Here is a 10358-nt window from a genome sequence, read left to right on the forward strand (position 1 = left end):
TTCGACAACTCTATATGGATAATCTTGGTGAATTGTAAATGGACCGGACCAACGTGATTTTAACTTACCTGGAGAGAATCTTAATCTGGAATTGAATAACAAGACTTGTTGACCTGCTTCAAATTCTCAAACCCGAATGTGCTTGTCATGCCATCTCTTAAGTCTTTCCTTAAGTAATTTGGCATTCTTGTATGAGAACATTCAGAATTCTTCTAACTCTTTGAGTTGGAGCATCCATTTCTCTTTAGCAAGCTTAAAATCCAAGTTGAGTTGTTGGAGAGCCCAGTAAGCTTTGTGCTCTAACTCCAAGGGCAAATGACAGGCTTTCCTAAAGACCAACCTATAGGAGTCTTGTATGTTGTCCTGTAAGTCCATAAAGCATCGTCCAATCTTTGGGACCAATCTTGTCGGTTCGGGCATACTACCTTCTCGAGTATGCCTTTGATCTTTTTGTTTGCCAATTCAGCTTGCCCATTCGTCTGTGGATGGTAAGCTGTCGCAACCTTATGCTTCGCTCCATGTTTATCGAGTAACCATTTCAACCACTTGTTCACAAAATGGGACCCTTCATCACTGATGATAGCTCTTGGGGTTCCAAACCTTGTGAACACATGCTTCTGCAAAAACTTCATCACAACCTTAGCATCGTTTGTCGGATATGCCTCAGCCTCAACCCACTTAGACACATAGTCTACTGCTACCAATATGTACTTGTGACCAAAAGATGGAGGGAAAGGACCGAGAAAGTCAATACCCAAAACATCGAATAACTCTACCTCAATGATGTTTGTCCGGGGCATCTCATCTCTGTTAGTGACGTTTCCAACCCTTTGACATCAATCACAACTATTTACGTAAGCATACATGTCTTTTAATAGTGTTGGCCAAAAGAATTCGGCTTGCAATACTTTGACCGTAGTATGTATACCTCCGAAGTGTCCCCTACTCGGAGCTAAGTGGCAATAATATAGAATCTTATGTACTTCATCATCTGCCACGCATCTCCTTATCATTTGATCTGTACACTTTTTAAACAAGTATGGTTCTTCCCATAAATAGTACTTCACATTGTGAAGAAACTTTTTCTTTTTATGATACGTCTTATCAATCGACATCAAACCACAAGCTAAATAGTTAGCAATATTAGCAAACTAAGGGGTATTATGGACAAGATTTACCTTTAGTATGTGTTCATCTGGAAATGTCTCCTGAATGGGTATAAGTGGAGAATTCCCTTCTTGTGGCTCCAACCTGGACAAGTGGTCTGCTACTTGATTTTCTACTCCCTTTCGATCTTGAATTTCTATATCGAACTCTTGAAGTAGAAGTACCCATCTGATCAGTCTCAGCTTAGCGTCTTTCTTGGCAAGTAAATCCTTAATTATCAAATAGTTTGTATAGACAGTCACTTTGGTACCTACAAGATAGGATCGAAACTTGTCAAAAGCAAACACAATAGCAAGTAACTCTTTCTCTGTTACTGTATAATTCAGTTGAGCTCCTGTTAGAGTTCGCTTGCATAGTAGATGGGATGAAAAAATTTAGTCTTTCGCTGGCCTATGACAGTTCCTATCGTAAAGTCACTTGCGTCACACATCAATTCAAATGGCAAATCTCAGTCTGGTGTGACGATTATGGGTGCTGAAATTAACCGACTCTTCAAATATTTGAAAGCTCTTAAGCACTCCTCATCAAATTTGAACGTCGTGTCCTTCTCTAATAATTTGCATAAGGGTTTAACAATTTGGGAGAAGTTCTTGATAAATCTTCGATAGAAACTGACATGGCCTAAAAAGCTCCTAACACTCTTTACAGATGTTGGAGGTGGGAGTTTCTCAATAACGTCTGCCTTTGCTTTATCTACCTCGATTCTATGTCTCGTTATCCGATACTATAGAACAATACCTTATTGGACCATGAAATGACACTTTTCCAAGTTGAGTACGAGGTTTGTTTCTTCGCATCGCATTAGTACCTTGGCTAGACTGGCTAGGCAATCATCATATGTATCTTCGAATACTGAAAAATCATCCATAAAGGTTTCCAAGTATTTTTCAACCATGTCAATAAAAATAGACATCATACATCTTGGAAATGTAGCAGGTGCATTACATAAACCAAATGACATGTGTCTAAATGCAAATGTACCGTATGGGTAGGTGAATGTTGTCTTGTGTTGATCTTCTAGTGCTACTGTAATCTGATTATACCCCAAGTATCCATTGAGAAAATAGTAATAGTCTTGCCCTGCGAGTCTATCCAGCATCTAGTCCAAAAATGGTAAGGGAAAGTGATCTTTCCTAGTCACCTTGTTCAGCTTCCGGTAATCGATGCAAATTCTGCATCCCGTAACTGTTCTAGTCGGTATCAACTCGTTATTATTGTTTTCAATGACCGTAATACCTCCTTTATTTGGCACACACTAGATCGGACTTACCCACAAACTGTCTGAGATGGGATAAATTATACCCGCATCCAACCATTTGATGATTTCTTTCTTTACCACGTCCTTCATGATGGGGTTCAGTCTTTGTTGTCCATCAATCATCCCTTTTTTGCCATCTTTCAAGATGATCTTGTGCATGCATACAGATGGACTAATGCCGCGAATATCGCTATGGTTAATTTCTTCTTGCTCAACGGTTAATTTCACTGAAACAAACACAAGGAAAGTAGAAGCGTTACCTAAATAAACATATTTTAAATGTGACGGAAGTACCTTCAGTTCTAATTTAGGTGGCTTCTCGATTGACGCTTTCAGTTGGGCATAATCCCTATTCTCCAACTCCAAAGATTCAAAACAGGATTGCGGATTAAATCCCCTTTGATTAGCTTCTAGCAAAGCTAAGTATTCATCCTCCTCTTCATCATTTGGAGGGTCTGATGTCAAAATTTGTTCCAATGGGTCCTCAACATAGTTGAGTTCTTTTTCCATGATTAATTCCTCTAAATCAGACACTGCAAAACAATCATCAATTGTGTCAGGAAATCGCATAGACTTAAAAACATTAAATGTTACCTGGACGTCCTGAACACGCATAGTAAGCTCACCCTTCTGCACATCAATAAGTGTCCTTCCAATTGCTAGGAAAGGCCTTTCTAGAATGATTCGCACTTCTTTGTCTGCTTTAAAGTCTAGAATAACAAAGTTAGCAGGAAAAATAAATTTGTCTACACGTACCAATACGTCATCAGTTTTTCCTTCTGGATGTGCTAAGGATCGATCTGCTTATTGAAGTGTAACCGTAGTAGGTCTAACTTCACCTATCCCCAACTAACACGCACCCAAATCACATAGTACCTTACCACAATATGTTGCTCCAATGGTTCAAGGTATGGTAAAACACCAAAATCACACACTTTGAGGGTAGTTTGTCTTGAAGATACGCACTGCATTCCTTTGTCAAGGCTACCGTCTCAAATTCTCCAAGTTTTCATTTTTTTAACACGATATCATTCATGAATTTGATGTAGTTCAAAATTTTTTCAAGTGCTTTAACCAACGGGATGTTGATATGAAGTTGCTTAAGTACATCTAGGAATTTCTTGAATTGAACTTCCTGCTTCTGCTTCTAAAGCCTTTGAGGGTAGGGTGGTGGAGGCTTCTTTATTGGAACTAGTTGATTCGTCTTCTGTGGCAATTCTGAATCTAACGGAGTTCTTAGTCTATTAGAATTAGCTGGTTCAGAAGTTACACTATCAGATTTTGCAGATTTAGGTTTCGATGAAACTAAAATTTCAACATTCGGTTGAACTTCCTCTGAGTCTTGAGCATCAGGTAGCTCCTTTTCAAATTTGATTGTGTTGGGCTCTAATGTCTTTCCACTCCTCAATGTCAAATCTTTACAATGCTCCTTCCATGGATTCCTCGGATTCTCCGTATCACTAGGTAAAACACTTTGTGGTCAGTTTCTAAGTTCAGTTGCAAGCTGGCCCATTTGGTTTCTAGGTTTTTCAATGTCGCTGCTTGGCTTTGGATTAAGGAATCATTCTTGGCTATGTATGCCTTCAACAAGTTTTCCAAGCCATTGGATGGTTCAACTTGAGGTTGTTTCTGAACTCGTTGGCTAAAAATAGGTGGCTGGATCGGTCTAGGTTGGGCGTATGTGTTACTGGGTCCAGCCCCTTGGTTACTTTAGGAGAAATTAAGGTGGTTTTGCCACAATGGGTTATAGGAATTGGATTGTATTCCTTGCCTTCCTCGGTTTTTGTTCTGGTTACCCATGTAATAAACGGATTCTGGGTTCAATGGACTTTCTTCGAATAGATGTCCTTCCCCACAATAAACACATGCTACATTTTCAAATTGATTCAGTAGCTATGCTGCAAAACTATTAAACCCATTAGTGGTAAAATTTTTAAGCATTGAGGATACCTGAGATGCGAGTAAAGTTAAAGCGTCTACTTCATGTATTCCAGCAACTTGTCTTCCTGATGCTGCTCGATTGGTTGGCCATTGATAATTGTTACTGGCAATCCTCTCGATGATTTCATAAGCCTCACTGTAAGACTTAGAAAAGAGGGCACCGTTAGCAAAGCGTCCACTATCATCCTCGTATGAGCATTGAGAACATTATAAAACGTCTCAAGTTGGATGCAATATGAGATTCTATGGTGAGCGCACTTCCGTAATAATTCTTTGTACCTTTCCCATGCCTCATACAAGGACTCATCATCCATTTGTTGGAAAGCAATGATCTCGTTCCTCAACTTAGCATTCTTTCTAGGTGGGAAATACTTCATGAGGAATCTTTCTGCTAATTCTTTCCATGTTGAAATTGAATTTAATGGCAATGAGTTCAACCAGACTCGAGCTCTGTCCCTTAGCGAATATGGGAACCGCTTCAATTGTACGACATCTTCGGGTACTCCAACTAACTTGAAAGAATCGCTCACCTCCATAAACAGTCTTAAGTGAAGATGAGGATCTTCAGTAGGCATTCCACTGAATTGGCCCACTGTCTGAAGCATTTGGAACATGACTGGCTTCAGCTCGAACTGTTGTGCCTTGATTTTGGGTCTCCTAATACCTGGATTAAGATCATGAAGCACTGGCACGACATACTGTCTTAGAGCTCTATCCCTATCATTAGCAATAATGATAGGATTTTGAGCAAGGTTTACTCCGTTCCCTTGATTCAGATTTTCGAAGTTCGTCTCTTCGGTCTTTCTTTAACATGCTTGTCTTCTTCACTGTCCAAAAGTTCTTTCTATCTCAGGGTTTATGGGGAGTAAATCGAGGATTCGATCAATACTCATAAACACCTGAAATAAACACAAAAAATTAATTAAATTAAAATTTAACAGAAAAATAAACCAAAATGCAAAATTAACAAATTCACAAATAATGACTTTTTAAAATAGTTCCCCGACAACGGCGCCAAAAACTAGGAACGACGGAAATGTGCAAGTGTACACAATCGCAACAAGTAATAAAGTGATAAGTAAATGTTGAGTTACCATACCTACAGGGACTGTGAAAATAATTATTTATGAATGCAATTTAAAACACTTTAGTGAAGAAAAATATTTTGATTTTAGGAGGTGATTAAAAACTAAGATTTTTAACTAAGTAAAATAAATAAATGGAAAATAAAAGTTCGATGCACGATTTCAAAAGATGATTTTAATCAATATGACATAATTGTGTTTGATTAATTACATTTCTTAACTTAGAATTATTAAACTCATGTTCATGTTATTACGAATAAATTCACAAGAACTCGATAATTTGCTAAATTATGAACATACTTACCTACGAAAATCCATTTATCTCTTGATTGTATATCTATGTCAATTCAACCAATTAAACAAATTTTAATAGGCAAATGTGTTAATACACATACATACTTATGAAATTAAAATAATCTCTTGTACATATCTCTATGCCAATTCAAACAATTAATTCAATCTCATAAGCACATAAAAGATTACGTGAAGTAACAATGTATTTCTACCTTGAAACAGTTTATTCACAATAATCTTGCAAGCTATGCAAGGCTAATGTATCGATAGATACCATTGCTAATTTAACCCTCAACTACCTTAGATGATTAAACATGCACTGATTAAGTATCGTGTCCATTAATTACAATTTCAATCCGTTTAAATAATCAATTCATTAGTTACCTTAGAATTGTAATACAAGAATAACTTAGTCAAGTTTTTACTTAATCAAACATCTTACCGAGGCCTATAACAACACAAACACAATTTTAATAACTCAAGTAGATGAAACGCAATCAACCTAACACGAATTAAATTTAAGTCATATTAATTAAATTAAAGATATCAACATTACAAATATTCAAAGACATGTTCATAACAACAACAATAAAATTAAAAAGATAAGGAACAAGAATCAAATCCAATGTTTCTCCAAGGCTTGACTAGTTTGCTCCACTCCTCCTTCTTTGCTTGTTCTTGTTAAACTGAGGCTTCCACAAACACTTGAATGTTGCTCCAAATGATGGTTGAAGGACTCTTTTTCAAGAGGTGAAATTGGCAAAGGAATAGGGGAAGAAAATGAAAAACAATGGAAGGGAATGAAGAGAGAAAAGTGAGAGAGAAGTGAAGAAATGAATGGGTTTGAGATGTGTTTGAAGTGACCAGCCAAGGGGGTATTTATAGGTTGAGATGGCTGCTAAAATTAGCAAAAATCAGCAGCCATAGAGTCCCCCCATGGCCGGCCACACATGTGGCAAGTTTGAAGGTTTCAAACTTGTTATTTTAAGGTAGGGGAAATCTAAAAAGACATAAATAGTGGAGGGGTTTCAATGCAATTTGAAGGAGTCTTTAAGGGCTATTTTGCAAGCCAAATAATCATCCAAACAAGCTGATTGGGTCAGCATGTGGGACAGTTTGGGCTGCCCAGTGCTCAGTTGGATCGGTTTACTCAGTTCAGCTCAACTAGGCCACTTTTCATAATTAATTAATAATAATTTATTTAGCCCAAATTAAATTGGATTAAAATTAAAATTAATTATATTATGAATTAATACACATAATTTGGACCATCTTAAGCTAAAAAATTAATTCGCCTTGATGCTTCAAAATTGCTTCTTGGTTTTGCTTTCTAGTAGTGTCTGTTGAGCCATTTTTTGCCCTTTGTGCATATCTATCGAAAATAATCAAAATTAATCAAAATCTGATATAAAATTAATTAAAATTCAACATGTTCATAATTTGAGTGAAAAATAATTATTCTATAATAATTATATATATTTCGACTAGAATTTTTTCCGAAACTGCATGAATTTGAGTTAAAAAGGGCATGAAAAGGTGTGTATATTTTCCTGTTTCCAGTAATAACATCAAATCAGTCGAAAAGTTGCTATCCCAAATCCTTAAAGGACAGTTTTTACAAACTCTATCAACTAACACATACTGACCTAAAGGATTCGTTACTTTGATCACAAATTCAGTTGACTCAAGGTATTTTCTTATCCGACACTAAAGTTGTGCATACATATGAGTGCGTTGAACTCGAGTCAAACAAAGCATTAACATTAATATCAGAGATAGAAAATGTACCGGTAATCACATCAGGTGCTGAAGCTTCCTCTTGAGCTTGAATCGCATAAGCCCTAGCTGGTGGTCGACCCTCAGATCTAACCGTAGAATCTTTCGTTCCATTTCAACTATTACCCGCATTACCACTATTTCTGGATGGTCTCCACCTCGCAGCTGTGTTACTCAAACAAGTATTCTAAGCTTTCTCTCTATCAGATCTTTCAGGGTAGTCTTTAAGGAAATGACCGTAAGAACCACATTGAAAGCATGACCCGTCTCTCAATCTCCACTCCCCGAAATGTCGTCTATTGCATTGTTGAAATTTAGGATTATTATTTCGGACATTACCTACACTCGCTACAGAAGTAGCTTGAGGTCTCGAATTTGAATAATGATTTCCTTTATCTCTTATTGAGAATCCTACTGAAGCTGATGTATGACTGTGAAATTCCTGTGAAGCTTGAGGTCATTTACCAATGTCACGAACCTCAGAATCTGCCTTTCTTTTAGTTTTACTGAGTTCTTTAGCATTATGTGCTTGATCCACCAAAACCACGAATTATTTCAATTCCAAAATTCCAACTAACAGTTTGATATCCTCATTTAAACCGTCTTCAAATTGGGTACACATAACAACCTCTAATGGTATACATTCCCGAGTATACTTGCTAAGTCACACAAATTCTCTTTTCATAATCAGCTACAGCCATACGGCCCTATTTTAATTCAAAGAACTCTTTCCGTTTCTTGTCAAGATACCGCTTACTAACATATTTATTCATGAATTCTGTTTGAAAGAAATCCCAGTTCACACAATCCTTCGGTACCACAACAATCAAAGTATTCCACCACTGATATGTTGAATCTTTCAACAAAGATACTGCACATTTTAAACATTCAATGGAAATACATGACAGTTCATCAAAAACCCTCACAGTGTTTTCTAACCAAAACTTTGCTTTTTCAGGGTCGTCTTTAGTTGTTCCGTGAAACTCTTTAACCCCATATTTACAAATTTTATCAACCGAAGGTTTGCTTACACGTACTTATTCCAAACCTTGAGGAATAATGGGGACAGGTTGGGGTATGGGAGGGGACGGAGGTTGTTGAGCCATTGGGTTCATACTAACGAACTCAAAGAACCATTTTGACATCATTTGGAAGAATGCTTCTTTCGCCTCACTTCCCCGACCCTCAACTACGGGCCCATTGCTAGCTGCTCTGTGAACAAAGGCTTGTATATTACTTTCAACCTCATTGATATCTGACTAATTTTGTTATCATGAACCTCACTTTATTCTATTCACTAAAAAAAAACTTCCAATTAATACATACATTCTTTTAGGTATCATACTTGAATATTCTGTCTAATCAAATTTAACTTCTTCTTTATTTACTCTCTTACTTGTTTACTTGTTTTCTTAAACAACTCATGATTATAACTTACTCCTTCCTTATTGAAATTCTTTTCTCAACTGATAAATGAAGTATTCTTAATCCTTATACTCACCTGAATTTGTTTATCGTACTTTTACCTGAACTTTCTTGTAACATAATTTTTTTACTAGCCCGTTGAATCACTTGGAATACTAAGGATACTCGGGTCTCCTATTTGATAATAACATGCCAAAGCCATGTCCCAGACATGGTCTTACATGGGATGTTTCTTGTACTGCCAATGCCATGTCCCAGATATGGTCTTACATGGGAGTTCTCATATCGGTGCCCATGCCATGTCCCAGACATTGTCTTACAAGGGACCTCTCATCTCGGTGCCAACGCCATGTCCCAAAGATGGTCTTACATGGGACCTCTCATCTTGGTGCCAACGCCATGTCCTAGACATGGTCTTACATCGGACCTCTCATCTTGGTGCCAATGCCATGTCCCAGACATGGTCTTACATGGGACCTCTCATCTCGGTGCCAACGCCATGTCCCAGACATGGTCTTACATGGGACCTCTCATAATTTCAATAATGTCAATGCCATGTCCTAGACATGGTCTTACACTGGCTCACACATCGATGTCGATGCCATGTCCCAGACATGGTCTTATACGAGATCGCATGCCGATGCCATATCCCAAATATGGTCTTATACAGAAATCACATATCACATGTTGCCATGGTCCGACCATGGTCTTTTCCGTCAATTCATCACATATCATTGAACGAAAGTACTCATTCTTGTGTTCTACTCAATTTGATCTTTCAATTCAATTTTCATACTATTATAATATTCATGGTTCAATAGCAAAGACATAAAACAAACATCATATTATTTCTAATTTAACAATTAAACATAAGATTCTATCATATAAACATACTGATTACACTTATTCAAGCAAGTGTACATAAACATATATTCCATCTATTTATGTATATTTACTTATCATATTTAATTAATCAAATATGTTGAGCACATAACATCATATGCGCGCCAAGCAAACGCGGATGAGCTTATCACCATATAAACTTTCGTTTTATTCTACATTTCTACATTTCTCAACTCATGGTTGTCTTACTTCATACGTTAACACATACTTATCATGAATTTTCTATTCATATCTTTCTAAATTTTGTTTCATCATAAACACATTTCAATCACCTCAACATAATTTTTTTTTAACATTATTGGAAACAACTCGGTTAGAAGTCATCCCTGTCTTACAAAACATGTCTGGGACATGGCTTTGGCATGTTATTATCAGACAGGAGACCCGAGTATCCTTAGTATTCCAAGTGATTCAACGGGCTAGTAAAGAAATTATGTTACATGAAAGTTCAGGTAAAAGTACGATAAACAAATTCAGGTGAGTGTAAGGATTAAGAATATTTCAGTTAT

At 36.9% G+C, this 10358-nt stretch overlaps 1 non-coding gene across 1 annotated transcript; it reads left to right on the forward strand.

Moving 5' to 3' along the window:
- Positions 1-4606: 4606 nt before the first annotated feature.
- Positions 4607-4713, forward strand: LOC128042086 (small nucleolar RNA R71). Its single transcript, XR_008197294.1, has one exon. It is a non-coding gene; the product is annotated as a small nucleolar RNA R71 (small nucleolar RNA).
- Positions 4714-10358: the final 5645 nt, after the last annotated feature.

The sequence above is a fragment of the Gossypium raimondii genome, chromosome 6 (genome assembly GCF_025698545.1).
Source record: "Gossypium raimondii isolate GPD5lz chromosome 6, ASM2569854v1, whole genome shotgun sequence".
In the NCBI taxonomy this organism is placed as follows: Eukaryota; Viridiplantae; Streptophyta; class Magnoliopsida; order Malvales; family Malvaceae; genus Gossypium; species Gossypium raimondii.